Source organism: Platalea leucorodia (assembly GCF_965183815.1).
Source record: "Platalea leucorodia genome assembly, chromosome: 15".
NCBI classification, from domain to species: domain Eukaryota; kingdom Metazoa; phylum Chordata; class Aves; order Pelecaniformes; family Threskiornithidae; genus Platalea; species Platalea leucorodia.
This window is the reverse complement of record NC_138837.1, coordinates 10,455,753-10,475,224: the sequence shown is the minus strand read 5'-3', so window position 1 is coordinate 10,475,224 and position 19,472 is coordinate 10,455,753.

Sequence of the window (19,472 nt, the reverse complement as noted above, 5' to 3'; positions counted from 1 at the left end):
TCTTTTGTGCACGTGTGGATTTCTGCACTTTGAGCTGGGGAAAAGGGCAAACGCAATGTGCTGGCGGGGAGGGAGTGCTGACACAAAAGCCTGGGCAGGACCTTGCGTCCATGGGTCTGACGAACCATTGCAGAGCTAATTTGGGGCACAGGGTGGCCAGAGGACACGTACTACACTGAGAAAGGTTAAAGGAGGAAGGGAGGGAGATGCCAGACAAGCGCATCACTAAAAATGATGATACGAAAGAAGAGAGTGTTGGACAGATGAATTTTTTCAGAGGATCTACCAAGCCCCAGAACTGTGAAACGTCTCTAGGTGATCGCTTAGGACAGGTAGAGATCCCGCTGGACCCTGGTGATTCGTTTTGTCACTGGGGTGGTTGGAGAGTATCAGACGCTACCAAAATGCTCAGGAGGTCTCTCGTGCTCTCAGCAAAAGTCTTTCAGCCTCAGGCGGGGAGCAGTCTGCTGTAGGGTGGTTCTTCACGTCTCCTGTAGCTCTTCTGTTGAGGAAATTCAACCTGTTTTTGTTTCCTTCTGTGTTTTTTTTGTTCCGTTACTAAATAATAATCTCTGGCCAATCTCATCCCTGGATTCTGCTAAAGGATAACTCCTGTCTATATCTCTGTCTCTGTATTTATGTGCACTTTGAATAAAGGAGTGCGGTAGCCAGAGGTCTGCGATGGGTAACGGCTGTAATTTGCAAACGGAGGGCTATGCAACAAGATGACACGTTCGGAAACACATACAAACCACCAAGAGTCAGAAAGACCTTCATCCATTCTGTAGCTTTATCTGCTGGATTTTCCTGTTTCAGGCTTCAGCATGATTGTGACCAAATGTTTTATACATTTTCCTTATATGAAGGCACAAACACTTTATTTGAAATTTTAAAGAAAACGTTACTATTTTACTCCAGGAAGTAAAGGAGAGGGAAAAAGCAATCTCTCTGACAGTGCATGCAAACATTGTACCCACACTGGTAAGCAAGAGAGATGTCTTTCTGTACTGAATAATTTTGTCTTTTTCTCCACTCTGCCTTTCCCCTTCTTCTACCATTTTAGATCCTCAAACCCACAGCCCCACACTAACACACCATCTGGAAGTGCACAGCCAAACAACAGCCTTGGGTCACTCCAATTCTTAGGCAGAACACGAAGACGAATCTCAAGTTGTCTAATCCTCCACTCGCCTCGTAGGGGTCGATGACAGTGACAGACAAGCCTGACCACAATTGTTCATAACCCTTTTCCTACCTTTTTTTACAGCCTCTCTGCTGTCTCTTCAATGCATACATGATATTTCCAAGAATCCTCATAGTGAGTTGCCAAACTTGAATTGCACCGATCAGTTTTCTGCATCCAGAACCAGTCTCGTAGTGGCTGTACTTTGAATAAGTAATGTTTGCATGTAAAATATATACATATATACATATATATAAAAAGTATGTGCATGGAAAATGTTTATCTTCGTACTTTTTTGATACAATGTATTCATCAGTTGTTAATTTTTAATTATATTTGATATAAATTGGGGGTTTGTTGCAAAACTTTATATTTAAAAAAACAGTGTTAAAAATTATAAAAGTTCCAATCATGCAACACAAGCGGAACTTTACCCAAAAAAAGAGGGGAAAAAAAAGAAAAAAAAAGGTTCTGTGATTGCCTAGTTTGCTGCCTGAGTAATATTTATCAGCCAAACTTTGAATTCTGCAGTTGTTTCTACAATTACATTTTGTATGAAGCAAAGTCCTTGAATTAAAATAAAAACTTAGCAAAAAACCTTACAAATTCAAAGATGGTGTGTGCAGTGTGCCTAGTGACCGGGAGACCGCCATCCTGAGAGCAGCCTCCCACCCGGCGGGCTGGCTAGGAGAGAGCTGTGGGAAGCAGCTTGGCTTGACCACCATGTTGAGTGATAGGCCGTGAGATCTGGTGTGAAACCGGATTTAGTTTAGCCCGAATTGGGATGCTGTAAGAAATTGGCCACGTCTGTGTTTGTCCAGGCTTCACAGATGCTTGGTCTGAGTAGGGAGCTGTTTGCAAATTTGCCTTTGCAGTGTGGATCCAGTATGGAGATTACAGTTCCTGGAGTCCAACAGGCAGCAAAATCACATAATTTAACTTGAGGGTTACAAAAAACCCTAGCAGTCATTGATTCCTTTGAGGTTTTTAACAGAGGGATGTTTCTCTTGTTGTTGTGCAAAAATATTGGGTATGCGGCTCCCTTTAGAATTAACTCTTATTAAACCTTACACCCACTCCCAGCAAGTGTCCTTGGTGCTACCTCAGGTAGGCATGGGCATGGAAATCGGTGGCATGCGGGGCTGGATTGGTGTCAAGGCTCTGCCACACGTCCAGGGCGTGCTGTAGCACTTTAGAAAAAAAATTAATAATAATAATACTTGCTGAGCGTAGCTTGAAGTTCCTGCTCCCAAGGCTTGCACTGAGCAGCAGAAAAACCCAAGGTCTGTTGGTACACGAGGAAGGAACTTTTAATTTCTTTGGATAACTGGAGAACCGCCTTCATTCCCTACCAGGGGGAAAAACCCACCATGTGCATCTCCTTCGTCAGGGTGTGTTGTTGTGACACTTCTGACAACACCAAGGACTCTCCAAAAAATTGAGAAAAATTATTAGCAGCTGGAGAGCACTGCTGAAGGGAGGACCATCACGTTTTTGCATTTTTCAGTACTGTTCAGAGCATAAAGTCTATTTTAGTATTCAACTCTTCTTCTCTCTTGTTGCATCTTCCCTGTGATGAGACCACCCAAGGTCCCACCTGAGATTCAGGTATTGTGTGAAATGCCGTACATGCAAGGAAAAGGTCCTTTCCCTCCTGATCACCAGTTCAGGCTATAGCATGTGAAGAACATGGTTTTGCTTGAGGTCACACAGCAAATTATTAGCAAAATTTGGAGCAGAATAACTTTTCTTGGCTTGCAGTCTGTGCAGGGTTTGGGTTTCTTGGGTGGGACAACAGTGGAGCATAGGGGAGAAGAGCAGGATTTTTATTAAATTTTTAAGATAGCTCAAACAAACAGGAGGAATGGAGATTTCTGAATGTGTCTGAGCAGCGTACAAGGGAAGGTTTGAAAAACAGTGCAAGATTTGTGAATCGATGCGCATCCTAACTTCAGCAGAGACCTCCGTGGCATTCACTCCACTGCAACCAGCTGGGGAGCTGGAATCTGCCTGGAGGCCCAGATGGGCAACCTCTCCCCTCCAGATGTGTGCCACAGAGCAGCTCCAAAACCAGCTTACAATCCCATATGTGTTTTCAAATCCTAAAAGCCTTTTGAGGGCTTTCTGCTTTTTTTTTTTTCCTTTATTTTTTCTTTCTTTCTCCTTATTTCAGTTGTATTCTTTTGGGCCATGAGACCAAGGCAGCAATGCACCCAACAGCTTCTCCAGGGACTGCCTGAGTCCTGGGGCGAAGGAGCTGGAGCAGGAGGGATCCCCGCTGCCGGACTCGAAGCACCTCCCATGGCCGAGACACGCGAGCTGAAACACCTGGTTTTGCTTTGCTTTTGAGTTCGGCTGAACTCCCCAAAGTGGCTCTATTTTTGTACCTCGTCCCCAGCACCACCTGGTTCTCATGACCGGTGTAATGCTGTTCATGCAAAGCTGCTGTGAGTGGGGTTGCACAAGGTCTCTTCCCCGCAGGGGCACATCTTGCTACCAGAGACTGCTACATTTCTGCTCCCTATACCTCCACTCCCAGCCCTAAGGATAAAATCTAGGCTTCGGATCAGTATTTCTGAGGACAGCACCCCCATGCCTCGTTTTACCATTAGGGGGTAGCATTTTCAGGCTTTTTCTACTTTCTAGGGAAACAAAAAATGGAAAAAGGCTGATTCACCTTGCCACTCTTCGAGGGTCGTTCCCTGAAATATTTGTCTTAGGATGCAGAAAGCTCGGGGTGAGACGCTGAGTATACCTGAGTCTGAGCTGTGCAGGTAATTTGGCCTTTTATATTCCCCGGAGCATGAAAACCCAGCGTCGTCTGGCTGATTCCCCGTTCCAGCCACATTTGCTCCCGCATACCCCCCAAGGTGATAAATTACCTGTCCCAGTGGAATTCATCCCTCTCCATCAGCCCTAAGTGGATCTCCTGATATTTTCAGGGCTATGGAAAGCACCATTTTTAGAAAGTGCCTGATCGTAATAACAAGCCTCAACTCAACACTGTCCCTCAGCACATTCCAAAATATTTTGCAAAAGAGGCTGGGTTTGCATTTTCATTTGATTAAAAAAAGGAAACTCAAGGGGACTAAATTGCTCTGGGTCACCCAGCAAGCGAGCGCAGAAGCAAGGACCAGGTCTCCTGAGCTCCTGTAGGTTACTCCGCCCCCTTCATGTCTCGGTGTTTTAAATCACTGACGTGTGCATGACTTTTTTACATCCACAGGCTCCTAGGAGGGTGCTTGCTAGCAGATGCATCGGTTCATTGGAGGGAATTCAAAGCAAAGGAGCAATAACAAAAATGATGAAAGGTCGGGGACTGATTTATGGCGATAGCTGTAAGGAGCTCTGCGCAGTGATGGGGAAGGGTGGCTCTGATAAGGCTGTGCAAATATTTGTGGGGGTGAAGTCCTGAGGCGGGTGAGTCAGCGTGAAGGAGCTGCTGAGGCTGTTTGAGAAGGGAGGTCTGAGCAAACCCACTCCTGAGCAAACTGACGGAAACACCAGAACAGAGCCCCTTCACCCACAGAGGAAGCCTGGGACATGCTGATGGAGCAGAGCTGTGTGAATGCAAAGAAAACAGTATCAATAACTGTAGTTTATTCATTTTATCCTCATCTCCCCTTTCTGTCATTGCTCTGAAACAGAATATCCCAGCACTGGCTTTGTCTGTGTCTGTTTTTATTATTTCTCTGGCTTTGGCAGCCTTTTCCCTGCCCAGCACAGCACAGCACAGAGGAGGAGGAAGAGGAGGCACGGTCCTCACTCAGCTACTCCTGCACAAAATTCTGAAATACCCACAGGGGTGTAAAACCCCATTTTCTCGCAGGAGGCTGAGGAGGGGAGTGGATGTGGTTGTGTTACTGGATTCAGTAAAATGATAGCGCGTTTAAAAAGATGACGCTGAGCTGAGCCGACAGACTGTGGCAGAATAAATGCATACCTTTTACAAGGTTTTTTTTTTTCCTCTTCATGGAGTGGAGAGTGTTTACAAGACCTGGTTCTTCAGGTGATCCACCTAAAAAAACTCCTCCTGCAGTGGGATGGTGGCATGTGAAAGGAGCAGAGGGCTGAGTCTCTGCACCACCAGGCAGTTGCATGTCCCACAGCAGGGACCGGCTGCAGGAGAGAGCCAAGAGATGCGACGGGAGATGTGCTGCTGGGACGGAAGGTCACAGCTGTGGAGATCAATGGGATTCAGCAACACCTGAGAAAGGAAAGCCAAATCTGTGTCACATGTTCTTGACAAATAAAGTCCTCTACACGGCAAAGCAAATGACTCCTTGAGTGTCTCTGACCTTCATTTCCTTGACAAGCTGAGTCACTGCACGGCAGGGGAAGGGCCTTGAAGCAGGCAGAGGGGTGAGCACGGCCCCTTTTGCACCCAGCTGGGCTCACGTTTCCCCAGCAGCATGCAGCAATCAGGACCTAAGGAGAGGAGCTTACAGAAGCCTGATTTCCCACTGCCGTGGTGTTCGGCTGAGCAAAACGACAGCCAGGTGACACCACCGGGAGCTTGAGCACCTCCTGGCAAGGGACATCTACCTAGAGGCAGGAAGGTCTGGCTGCCCCTTGCTGAAGGTTCCCGTATTTTTGGGTCTCTGGGTGATTGCTGCAGAGAAAATAGTATCACAGCCTGGGAGTGAGCCTGCTTGCTCTGTGGGCCTGAGCCAAAACACCCAAAGGGCTTCTGTGAGCGCCCAGGGGTTTGTCACACAGGGCAGAGCAGTCCTGGGAAGTGGTGTGGCCACAGCGGCAGGGTCTGTGCCACTGGTGACACCAGAGCGCTTAACGTGGAGCACAGAGCAGGGTCTGCCGTGGGGCAGCGCGTGTTCATGGCCCTGTGCAGACATGGGGTTGTCCGGGGTGGTGACTGGGGAAACTCACGGTTGGGCTATCTGTCTGCAAATACCTTCTGCTGTGATGCTGTTGTGGCTAAGGAGCAGCTGGGTGGTGGGTGAAGGTACCCCGTGCCTCGGGAGGAGCCCGCAGTGGTGTGAGGGCTGGGCAGGATCTGAATGAGGTGAGATTTAACCCATGTAATGCCAAGAAGGGGGTGAACTGGCCCAGACTTTGGGTAAGAAGAGCGAGGTTAACTGCAGAGGACTAGTACAGCTCTCACAGGAGAGCTGGGGTCTCTCACTCACCCCAAAACCGCCGGGGCAGGAGGCTGCTGTGTTCCCATCACCCCGTGGGAGCAGGGTCAGGTACCCTGCTGGGGAAGGCAGTAGTCTGGGAGACAGCTCTGGGAGCAAAGCTCTCCGAAAAACACTTCCAGCGACTTTGATTTGGGGAAGGGGGTGGTGTCTCCTTTACCTATGGAGGCCAAAGCGGCACATGGTGGGGGTCACTAACCCCTGCAGCACCCGGTTGAGGTACAAGCATGTGTCTGTGTGTCTGTCTGTGTGCTACCCCTCGCGGCTCTGCACACACTGGGGGGGACGAGGCTGATTTTGGGGGTGCTGAGGGGGGCCGTTAACCCCTGCAGCGCTGGCCCTGCAGGACCATGTGTTAACCCCGGCAGAGGTGCGTGTGGGGAAGGGGGCGGAGGGAAGGGGGTGCCCCCCCCGCAGGGTGCGGGGGTCCCGCAGCGCCGGCCGGGGCGGGGCGGGGCGGGGCGGGGGCGGCGGGGCCGCGCCTGCCCCGGCGGCGGCGGCGGCGGCGGGGCCGGGCCGGGATGCGGCGGGGCCGGGACCGGGCGCACGATGCGCTGCGGGGCGCTGGCGCTGCTCTGCGCCCTGTCCCTGTGCCCGGCGGGGCTGGAAACCCCCGAGCCGGGCTCCGGGCTGCACGCAGGTACGAGCGGACCGGACCGGACCGGGGCGGGGAGGGGAGGCTGGGAGCGACCGCGGGGAGAAGGGGGCTGGAGCATCGCGGCGTCCCGCGGCCCCCGGGCCGGGATGCTCGGCGCGGCGGTCCCCGCTAGGATGCACTGTTAGCCCAGGGCTGCAGCCCCGGGCACGGCCGGGTGCCGCCGGAGCGGGGAGGGCGGCTCGGAGCGCGGCGGTCCCCGCCAGCAGCCGCGGCTCTGCGGGGATGCGGCGGTGGTTGCCGGGGTCGGTATCCCCTGGTGCCCCGGCATCCCGGCCGCGGGGCAGCCAAGCTTGCTTGGGGGGCCGAAAGGCTTCCCCGGGGCCCCCCCTCACTGCGAATGGCATCCCTTGTGGGACAGGGTGGGCGGTGTTGGGGGGCTGGCAGGGAAGGTCTCTCTTTGCGGGGTCTCAGTGTGGCATAAAGGAGGGGGTAGCGAGGTGCGGGTAGGTCTCTTCTCCCAAGTAACAAGCGATAGGACGAGAGTAAATGGCCTCAGGCTGCACCAGGGCAGGTTTAGGTTGGATATTAGGAAAAATTTCTTCACTGCAAGGGCTGTCAGGCCCTGGCCCAGGCTGCCCAGGGCAGGGGCTGAGTCCCCATCCCTGGGGTATTTAAATGCTGGGGAGATGTGGTGCTGAGGGACATGGTTTAGTGGTGGCCTTGGCAGTGCTGGGTTAACGGTTGGACTCAATGATCTCAAAGGTCTTTTCCAACCTAAACGATTCTGTGATTCTATAAGGGTCTCAGTGGCCGGGCCGCCGCTGGAGCAGGGCACGGTGTCCCTCCCCTGCAGGAGCAGAGCAGCTGGACTTGCCAGGATTTGTGCATGGCTTCCCTGATGTATAATATAACATAATGAGCTTGCGTGTGCCACAGCTGGAGCTCTTCTTGTACCTGGGGTACTGCAGCATGTCTCCAGGTCCCTCATCTTTCCCCTCTGCAGCTGGTCACTGAGTCCTGAAACTTTTCACAGAACTTTTGGGAACGCTGAGTCCCGTCCCCCGCTGTGGCAGGAGCCCCTGCCCACCACCCACCTGGGATGGACACAGTGGGGCCCAGGCCCCCCACCCTATAAAACGGGGCGCAGGACTGGTTTGCCTCATGAAAACTCCAAGCAAGCTGTTTCCAAAGTTTTGTGCGTGGGGCTGGGACTTTTCACTGGGAAGTGATGGGCTGTGCAGGGGATGGTGAATACTTTAATAAAGTGACTATAAAAAAGGATGTTTATTTTGAAGGAAGTGCTGACTGTTTCCAAGACATTTGTTGCTGCATTTGCATTGTCTTAACACGTACGGGTCCCAGTCAGAGGCAGTGACCCCGTGCTCCTGGTCACTGCACAAACCCCTGCCCAAAACCATGCATGTTTGGCTGAGGTTAGAGCATGGCAGAGGCTTCAATACAGCCACATCAAGGGAAATGTGGTTCTGAGAGGGAAACCACAGATTTATCTCAGTAGAGCTTAACTCCACTTGAACCTTGGCTCGGAAACAAGGTTTGGGGTTGAATTGAGGAACCTGGGAGGTTGTAACTCCAGCGAGGGTATTGGGCTGTGTGGGGAGGAAGGGAGAGGGCAGCGAGGGGTGGCTGCAGCCCAGTGTTTCCCCGGGCACAGCAGGGAAGGGAAGAGCTGGAAGTGCCAGCTGGCTGGAGCAGCATTAGGAAGCTTCGTGCTCATTATATGTTTTTCTTTCCTTTGGGTCATGGGGCAGCCCTGAGGAGGATTTGACTGAGCATCATTCAGGTGTGTGGCTTTACCCTTTGATCACTGCTGCTGAGGCTGGTAAAGGTCACGAGCTCAGGCAGGTTTTCAGGTTTTGTTGTAGATCCTACTGGTGAATGGGACATGGTCCTCCAAACGTGTGGGTTTCTCAGGCTTTGACATGAAAGAAGGCAGTTCTTCGGGGCTGAGGCTCTTGGTCTTCAGCCAGTCCCTACTGATGGTGCGGTTCTGCTCTGAGGAAGGCCTGTGTACCACAGCTGCAGTAAATCTCCTCAAGGAGAGCGATGGGGAGTGAGGAGCAGCCGGCTGCAGATCTTGGCTGGCCTTCCCGACCCTGGATCCGGGCTTCGCTTTGCAAGCTGGAGCAGTGACCTGTGGCACTCCTGCGGCCAGCCAGGTGCTTCGCATGCCGAGCCTGAGTCAAGTGGGGAATAATCGGAGCCAGGAGTGAGTGCCAGAGGAGAGCAGCTAAGGAGTTGAGCCAGGAGTTGGTGTTCAAAGCTGGTGGGACCTTGTTGAGGTTGCATGTTCCCTCTGCTCCATGCAGTAGCAAAGGAGAGGGCATGGCGTGTGGCATTTGTGGCACCTTAGGGTTGGAAGGAAATTAGGATCCATTTCTTAAATGGATCCATTAGGAAATTAGAATCCATTTCTTCTTCTCTCACTCCAGCTCAGTTGGGATTAGGTGATTTGTTGATGCCTCCTGGGCCTCTGCTTGGGTTGGGGTAGCAAACAGTTGGTGTTTCTGCAGCATCCCTGTCATGGAGTTGGCATCGTCCCCTCTCCTGTGTCTGGCTGCAAAGTGGTTTGTGTGGCTCATGCTTGGGAGATGCCGGCTTATAAGTTCATAAGCCCCAGCTGGGGCTTTAGGTTGTAAAAGCAGGAGGTGGATCCGTCTGGGAGGGAAACTGGGCTGTTGCCATTTGTTGTGGTTGTAGCTGTTACCAAAAGGATGCTCGCTGATGATCTCAGGAGGGCCAAGGGTGCCAGAAATGGGTGGGAACTGACCCCAGTGTGCCAGGAATGGGGATGCCTGGTGTCCTGTCCTCCGTGAGTGCTGTTCCCTTGAAGAACATTCATGCCATTTAAGCAAACAACGTTTGCACTGAATTGAATCTGTCCCTTGAGCCCTAATCCGCATGTAACCTGGAGCAGCAAGCCAGCCTGGAAATGGTGGTAGGGGCGATTTTTAGGGCAGCATTATAAGGCAGCAGGTGGGAGTTGATCTCCCCGTGATCAGTGCTGCTGTGGAGCTGTGTGTAAGCTGGCATGCACGGCACATTGTGCAGGGTAGGCAAAGCCTCAAGTGCCTCCTTCCCAAGGCTGAATTATTGAACTTGCACCTATTTTTGATGGTTTGAGCTGTAACGATTCCTGAGTGAGACCCCTTGCAGTGCTGTGGGTCTGTGCTGGTGGGGGAATGGCTGGGAAAGTGGCACTGGCAGTGTTTCTCTGAGTTTGGGGTGCTGTGGGGTTGCATGAACCCCGGCTGCCACTGAGCATCCCTGCTCCGTGTCCCCAGATGCCCAGATGTGCTGGCACCTCTGGGCATGACACTGATGTCTCCAGGGCTTTGCTGAGCTCACCCTGTTGGAGGGCAGCCATTTGGGGGATGCTCTGAACAAGGAGAAGGGGAAAGTGGGAAACCTCCCTGGTATAGTGGGAATCCGGTTGCTCCAGGGCTCCTGGGAGCTGTTTTTTCCTCGTAAAGTGCAATAACCGTAATTGCGACCCAGCCCCGTAAAACACAAAACTCCCCAAACCAACCCAGGAAAATCCCGTCTGGGAACGTGACCCAAAAATGAATGCACACGAACAATTTGCCATTAATTAAAGCTTAGAGTCGCCCAATTAAAATCTCCTTAATTAAGGGATGCATCTGAAAATGCAACACTTGGCTCCTGCAGATGGTATTTCTTGCTCAAGGGCTGATGAAAGTAGTCTTTCAGTAAATTATCCTCCTGGAGGTCTGGTACTCCAAAATGTCGAGTACAGCGTTGTTTAGCAAGGCTCCTCAGATCTGGTGTCTTGTGCTATCATGTGTTTGTAATTAGGACGTGTACATGGACTTTGTAAACTAAACATTTAACTTCATGCAAATATGCAAAACCATACATAAATTGTGATGCGTTAGTACTGTTTGTGTATGTACGGTAGCATATGGTTTATATGATATAGATCAGATTTGTGTGTGCATGTGTGTATATACAAAGCTTACAAAATGATGGTAATCTTAACTAGTTTCAAGTCAAATTGCTTAAAAATCCAGAAATACCAGATTTGGACTCTTCATGTCATCTCCATTTGACCCTCCAGTGCATGCACGTTACTATGGAGTCCTCAATTAGGCAATTATATGGTATTATTTCTTTTTCCCCCTCACAAGACCCTAAATTGTGCATTTAAAGTGGCATAAATACAGGGGTCACTGCCTCTATCCCTGCCACGGAGAGAATCTGTGCAGCATTCCCCTGTGGCTGTTTGCCCCTGTGAAGGCAGAGAACAAACGATTAAAACTTCAGGGCTTGCAGGAGTTACGAGAGCCCCCAGACAGAGCCTGCCAGTATACTCTTACAATGTGGCTTTTATCACAGAGGTTCTTCATGCCCTTCTCTTGGCTGAGGTTTTCTGCACCAGAGGATGCAGGGGAGAGCCAGCCCGGGTTTGGTGTGCCTTGGGTCCATCCAAAGGGGCTGGAAGGATGGATGCAGGGTTGCTGCAGGGCTGCGCTGCCTCCCGGGGGGCGAGATGGCCAGCTGAGGGGTCGGTCTGCTCCACTCCCCTGAAAAAAGAAGAATCAAAACCTGGAGAATGTGGTGCAGTGTTTTCTGCACCGGGCCTAAAGGAATGCATCCATTTTCCTATCTGATGTGAAAGATGTCCTGTCGCAGCATGAAGACTTGGAGACACGGCGAAGCTGGCCCGTGGGCTGCAGTGATTAATTGCCCTCGCAGCTGAAAAACACCCCCCTCATCTGACATCTGAATTTGCTGAGCATCAGTTTCCAGCCATTATCTGCTGGATGAAAGAGCTCTTTTCCACCCTGACATCCTCTGGCTCCATTGTCCGTGAACTGGGAGGAGTGGGTAGAGGCAGGACCCTTGCTGCTTTCCTTTGGACAAAGGCACACGGCACAAATGCCATCCCTTGCCCTTGATAACTTTTGGTTGCTTGGTTGTATCCCCACTTGCACAAACTCAATGCACGTGGGTGCCCACTCGCTTGGGTGCTTTGAGAACCCCAGCCTGGATGTGGCCCCAGTTTCCTCTGCCATGTCCAGAGGAGAAGGCACTGACCCGGGACATGATGCTGCGTTTTGGGATGGGGCATGTGCTGGATGTTTTCACACTGCCCTCACCAAATGCTGCCATCCCACCCAGTGCCACCACCTTCCCAAGGTGATGGGAGACACACGATGCTTATGGCAAAGCCATAAGGGATGGGGACGCTGGGGTGCAGGGACACTGGGGTGTGTGTGCATGCACAGAGCTGGTACCGCTCCTAGGGCTGCTGTATCTGGACAGCTGCCATGATGATGCTTTTTGTTATGGTGTTTAACTTTGCCGAACTTGAACTGTTTGGATTGAAATGTCTTTCTGTTATAAGTCTGTCTCATGCTGAATTATTTGAAAAATTTCATCCAAAACTGTCCAGCAGTTCCCAGGATCCCTGTCTTCAGTGTGTATTTGTATTTCTGTAAGCTGGAGTGCAGACTTGAAGTTTGGCAGCATCCCCACGAGCAATCCTTCCAGATTAGACCAAGTTATAAAATCTTAAACCTTTCCATGAGTAATGGACCATACAGAGCCTCATTTCCTAAAAACTCTCTCTCCCTGTTGATTTTTTTAGGTGCCCACTCTCTCTGTGCCAGGAGGTCTGCATCCTGCCATGGGCCGGCTCTGGCACTCGGCAGCCCACGTCCCCACGCGTGCCACCATGCAGAACGAATAAAGACCAAGGTGCTCCTGCCTGCCCTGCAGCCAGGGATGCTAGTGTGGCTTGCACCTCTATTTTTTGCATGTAATAGGTGGAAATCACCACATTTAAATTCTAGTGAGCTGGGAAAGGATTTCAAGGATGAGTAAATGCTGTTCGTTAGGGGAAGATTTTTCTAGAGGAGAAGCGTAATGGATTGCCCGCATGCTGCAGGTTTATGATCATATAAACTTACCAGGGAGTTGAACTGGATGATACATGCATCGCACCCGCGGAAAAATAAACAGTTTGAACTGGGCCATGCGCTGTTACGCCTAAACCGTTGCCTGCCCTTGTCGAAATATTGACAGAAGCCTCGCTGCTCTCCCAGGCAAAGCCTGGTGCCAGCAAGCAGCTCCGGCTCCTGGCACTCAAGCCCAAGCTAAGCTGGGCTGGTTTTAGGTTTGCCTCCAGCGAGGTGGAGGGGTCCAGGAAGCAGACACAGAGCTTGGTGTGAGAAGCAGCTCGGGGTGGCTGTCCCCACCCCTTGCCTCGGGGCAGGCTCCCAAAAGTCTCCTAATTTCTTGCAGGGGGAGCCGCCATCTGCTCCTGGTTGAGGTCCCGGCTGCACCGCGGGGGCTGATGTAACATCATTCCACCCCTGGCCAAGGAAGCCAGAGCTCTTTGTGTATGTTCAGTATGTGCTATATATATACATAACATTAATCTTCACTCTCGCAAGCCTTGTAGTCATTATGGGGCTGTGGGGCTGGTGTTAAGCCTGTGTGGGCAAGGGATGCTGGCTGTGGTACCGCTGTCAGTAGCTGCGAATGGTTACGGCTCAGCCTCCGAGGAGAGGAGTCCGCTCCCCTGATCACTGCGGTGTATGGGATCATTCGTTCCTCTGGGGTTTGGTTTTGTTTGAGGCTTGTTTGGGAAGGAAAGCTCAGGAGCCCCTTTGGGGACGTGGCGGATATCAGGTGGCTCATGGGGGCTTTTGGGTGCTGGGGGCTTGGTCCTCATGGCCCCAGCCGGGTGCAGGCTTGGAGCTTGGCTCCACAGAGTGCGAGGAAGGAGCCCTCCTCAGCGGGGATGCTCTGGCGTCTGGGAGGGTCTGTGCTGGTGTTGCAGCTCTTGCCCAGGCAGGCAGGGAAAGGGGGTCTCACTGCTCCTGCCCATCAACCCCGTCAGCATCCTGGGGGACAAACTTGAGTGCAGAAATCTTATTTCCTTCAGCTAAGAAGAGAGCGGAAGGCTGTTCACCCTAACCTACCATCGCATAGCAAGATTATTATTTCTTTTTTTGTGCTTTGCTCCCTAATCTTAAACAAACCAGGCTGGCAAGGCTGGGTCTGTCCCCTTCCTTCACATTCCAGATTGAGCATGGGAGAGCTCAACGAGAGGCCGAGCATCCTTGGCTCTGCCGGCTGCACCATGGGGTGTAGCAGCACGGTGAGGCCTGGCCCTGCCAGTGCTGCCATGGGCTCTGCTTCACGGGGAGCAGACGGTGACATTGGCAGAGGGAAGTTCTTCCTGGCTGCCAGCTGGTGGCAAAGGGACTCCTTGTCCCTGGAGTCCCTTCATTGTGCAAAGGCTTAATTTCAAAGGCTTCATTGTGGAACCTGCAGCCCCTGTGACAGAGCAGTCAGCTGAAAAGCTTTGCTCTCTTGTGGCCATCAATTAAGAAAAAACCTCTCTAAGACTTAAGCACCCTCCTCCCCTGCCTTTCCCACTCCAAGAACTCAAGAGAGCAACGCAGTGACAAAAATCAGCTTCTGTTTAGGGCACGTCAACCCTGACAGTGCATCTCTGTCCCACAATGATGGCAATTAGTGCAGCACTAATTACCCACGTGGGACTTTGCCTGGCTCCCCATCCCTCCCGGCACTGTAATTCCTGCAGGGTTAAAGGCCACCTCAGGTCACATTGCGCTGATCCCGGTGCCACTGGGGACAAGGGTGCCCCAGCGCGCAGCTGGGTGCTGGCTGGGCAGATGGGGGCAGGCGGTGGGATGGAGGGACACAGCAGCCCCTTGCCCTGCGGCCGTGGGTCTCTTTGTTTCATCAGATTTGCTGCAATGGTTTCGCAGTCGGGTTGCAGTGCCTCTGCGGGAAGGAACACCGGGATTTGCTGCAATGAGGTGGATTTCTTTTCCCTAATTTCCTTTCCCTTTCCTCCCGACCCATGGTGCCTGCTGGGGGACAGTGTTTCTGGGAGGGGGCGAGGAGACCCGAGGAGATGCGTTGGCTCTCTGGGAGCAAGGTTGCCTCCAACGCTTCCCCATCCGCCCTCACTCCCAGCAGCCCCAATGCTCTCTGCGGGTGTCCCCCTGGGATGCTGCGAGGTGTGGGTGCAGCATGGCCAGCGCTGCCCATCCTCAGGAGGCTGCAGTGCATTGCCACACCAGGGTGCTCAGCAACCTGACACGCCCCCTCATCAAATCACAGAATCATAGAACAACCCAGGTTGGAAGGGACCTCAAAAGATCATCTGGTCCAACCTTTGTGGGTAAGAGAGCCTAGATGAGCTTGTCTAGCACACTGTCCAATTGCATCTTGAAAACCTCCAGTGATGGGGACTCCACCACATCCCTGGGAAGGTTGTCCTAGTGATTGATGGTTCTCACTGTAAAAAAAAATCTTTCTTATATCAAGATAAAACCTGTCCTCGTGCAACTTGTACCTGTGGCCCCTTGTCTTCTCTGTGACTCTTTGTGAAGAAAGAGCCTCCATCTGCTTTGTAGCTGCGCTTTAAGTACTGGAATACTGTGATGAGATCCCCTTGAGCCTTCTCCAGGGAGGATAGAGCTAACTCCTTCAGTCTTTCCTCACAGGGCAGCTTCTCCAGCCCTTTGATCATCTTTAAAGGCCCTCTCTCTTTTCTCACTCCCCTCCCATCCACTGCTTGGTGGGCAGGGCTGGATGATGTCCCTTGCCACAGGCTGCTGAGGCCATCACCTTGTCGCAAGCCCTAAACACTGGCTCGGTTCCTCCTCTAAAGCTCATGGGAGCTGCAATGGGGAATTCTTGCTGCAGGATTTCTGGTTGGGGAAAGCAAATGGGGAGCTACTTGTGGAGTCCCCCCTCCTGGCTTTCCACAGGGGTCTGCTCCTGGGAGAAGAGGGTAATGGGGTGATTAACTAATGAGGTTTTAGCCAGGGCTGGGCTGCTCAGGGTTTTGGGAGGGTTTCCGAGGCTGTTCAGCCAAGCTGTGCAGAGTGCTGGGGGGGAGTAGTTGTTCTGGCTGGTTCCTAATTACCATGGACATCATGTGAGTGGTGATGGCTGCGCCAAAATCGCTCTTCACGCAAGTGTCCTTTTCGATGCTTGCAGGTTCTCAAATCTTTCTCTCAGTGTTGCCAGTCCAAAACATTTGAAGAGTTTTGTCAAGGGACCCAGTATTTATTTTCTGAGTATCGAGATGCAGATACACACTTCTGAGCTTATTTCCACAGAAGCAGGTTCATAAATCCTCTGTTTAGAGCAGAAGAGGAGTTTCTGCCTAATTCCCATGACTCCCAGAACGGGGGCTCAGGGAAAGCTCCAGCTATTGTGCCAGCATTCACCAGGTGGTGCACACCAGCTTGCTTGAGCTGCTGTAACTTTATTGACTAACCGATCACGTTAAAGGCTTTGCCAAGTAATTAATTTGCACAAGACTTTCTCAGAAGCTTAAACCCCTCTATTAACATTGCATCGTCCTTCCCAGAGCAAGCTCATCCTTGGATGTTTCTCCTCCAGGTCCCTCTCAGCATCTGCAATGAGGACCAGAAAGTGATTGCCCCTTTCTAGACAGATACAGTTTTCTTTTTAGGTTTACCAAGCTCTATCTCCTTCTCTTTTTTTTCTTTTTTTTTTTTAAGAGAGGGAAGGTGTTAGTGCAGACCGTGGAGCTTTGTGGCTCCCCAGGCAGAGGGAGGCAGCTGGGATTTTCTAGAGGCATGATGCCCTTTGGGATGTTGGATGTACCTAAAAATTGGAAAGATGCTTGCACTGGGCTGTATCTGAAAAACGCCTGTACTGATCCGAGCATGCACAGCATCCCCATGGCAGCTCAGCCTGCGAGGGCATCGCTGCTCTTTATTTTTTTTTTTTTTTCCACAGTCAAGTTCTTTGTAAATTAGTTCATTATTTGAAAGATGGGAGTGATTAGTAAATAAATTGGCAGAAAACAGACATGTGTTGGGAAGGGAATCTAGCCCCAAACACCAGAGCTAGCTGGAAACATTTTCCCCCACGTCTTTCCGGTGTGTTTTCAACACAAAAATGCACTTTCTGCAGTTGAGATGCTGAGATTATTCTACATAAATTTTTCCCTTAGAAAAATTAGCTTTTCCATTGAGAAAACAGAAATAGAATATTTCACTGCAGGCCAGTTCAACCCCAGTAAAACCACTCCCAGCTTGGGGAGGTCACTGTACAGCCCAGGTGGTATCAAATCACCTCTCCCCAGGGCTGCCTTGCCCTGCTCTGCTTCTCCCTCCCTATCCTGGTTGAGCAGGATGAGTAGGGAGGAGAGTGGGTCCATTAATCCTGGGAACTAATACAGCCCCACAAGGTGATGAAGGTTGATACGGAGCTCCTTCCAAACAAAATACGCGGGGTCATTTCCACAGATCTCATTGAAACTGTTTCATTTGGGAAGAATGTCAGAATTTCTTCTTTTTGATCCAAAATGCCTCAGCAAACTGTCTGGCTATTTTAAAACATACCCTTTTTTTTTTTTTTTTTTTTTTTTTTGCCAGCAGGTTTTCTCTGCTCTGAGATAAGATGGATGGGGCAGGGGTATTTCAGTGTCTGATCACAACTGGGCATTGAGGCAAGGGTGGAAATGCCGGCATCTCCCCTAGGGTGGGATTTCTCATATTTGCTGGAGTTTGTTGAGCATCAGGGGGCTTGTGCCAGGCTGGGGAGGGCTGAGCCTTTGCTGGCCCCAGATGCCCTGAAGGGTGAGCTTTGAAATATTGCTGCAGCTGCTTGTGTAAGGTGCTTCACATATTTCCCTGGCCAATCTCGCTACACCAGGGAGACAAGCTGGAGGAGTCAGCTGGAAGCATGAGCACCCAGAGAACGGAGGGTGGCTGCAGACATTCAAGGCTGGGGATGGCAGTGGCATTTTTGCATATGCTCCTTTTCTTATGGAAACACTTGTCCATAGGCAAAAACTTATCCTGAGAGCCATCAGGGCAGGGTAGCAAGGAGCGGACGAGCAGATTTGGTGCTGGCCGTGACTGGCAGCAATGCATCTCATGGAAACGAAGGGCCAAACCTCCTGTAGCTTGTGTAACTCTCACAGCTTCTGGCACCACTTTGGGAAGTTAATGTGGGTGCTTTTTCCCAGAGTGGTGTGAATATTTGCATGTGCACATGGCCTTTTTTTCCCCCACTCTAAGGAGCCCCATAATTGCATTTATGTTCACTTGAGAGCTCTGCTCGGTGGTGGGGACCCAGCAGTGGGGATGGGATGCTCCTGCAACACCTGGTGTTCCTTGTCTTTAATGGCTCCACATGGCAGGTGTGCAGAGTTCATCCCCTCCTAAACCTGCTGGGGGTAAATTAAAGGGGTTGGGCACAGGTCAAACAGATTTAGCTCAGATAAAACCAGTTGATTTTTTTTTGCTTTCACCAGAGTGTGAGTGAAAGTCAGGTTTTTTTTCTTTTTGGTCTCTTAAAATCATTCAAATAGCAGTTTCTATTTTCTTAAAGGAAAAAAAAATACATAAAGGTAATTAACTTTTATTTGTTGAAAGCTGACTACCCTCGCAACTGGCATTATGCAGAGATATGCTTCCCCGCTTGCAGAAGATGGATGTACTCTAAGTTGATACATTTAGATAAAACAAAATATTTCCATCGGGACTTAGAGAAGTAGGAGAAGCAGGTAGGAAATATCTTGCAGAGACATCTTAAAGCACTTCAGAGCCCCAAACTCATCCATGACAGATGCAGGGATAATCTCTCCTGCTGCTCAACTGCAGGCCGCTGTGGAGGAGGATGCAGCTGAAGGTTATCACAGCAGCCAGCCCCAACTGTTTAGAGCTGGCAATGAAAACCAGAAGAGCATGGCGGGGAGGATGTTTTAGTGCAGAGGAAGGCCCAGGATCTTTCACACCAGTTTGTCTGGATGTTTTTGATGGGAGAAGCTAGTCCAGTATCCCTGCCTTTTATTTGGGTGGGGAAAGGTCTGGTTGCTGGATGCCCGGTGCCCCAGCTTGGAGAGAACCTGGGAACAGGTGGCTGAGGATGAGGTAAGGACCAAGCAGATACCGAGCACTCTCCCTATGCAAGAGCTCGCGGGTGGAGGGGCTCCATGCACACGTGTGCAATAACTGACTTTATGATGGGTGATTCCCAGGAAATGAAGCATCCATAGCTTTTGAAGCCAGAACTGAACCGGGAAGCAGTGGGATGGGGTGGCCATGACACAGAGCAGGGCTGGGGCTCCCTGATCTCTTGCTTTGCTGTGGCCCTGCATGAGCTGCTGTTTCTCTGCCTGTGGTTTCCATCCGTAAAGCAGGGAGTGATGCTAGATAGATGCATGCTTTTACTCTTTCTGTAATGGCTCTGAGCTGAGATCTCTTTGCAAGACAAAACGCAGCCAGGCGGTAGATTATGTTCCATTAGCTCCTCGCTTTCTCTCTCTTTTTTTTTTTTTTTTTTTTTAAACCTACTAGACATGATGTTTTGAAGAAGTGCTGTTATTTTGCCAGCTTGCTCTGTCTTATGCTTATCCATTCCCTCTGTGAGTGCCAATGTTTATGTCATTGCAATTTCAGCAGAGTGCTCTGGATTGTAATGGAGAAAAGTGGGAGTTGATGGGCTTGCTTGGAGCAGATCCCAC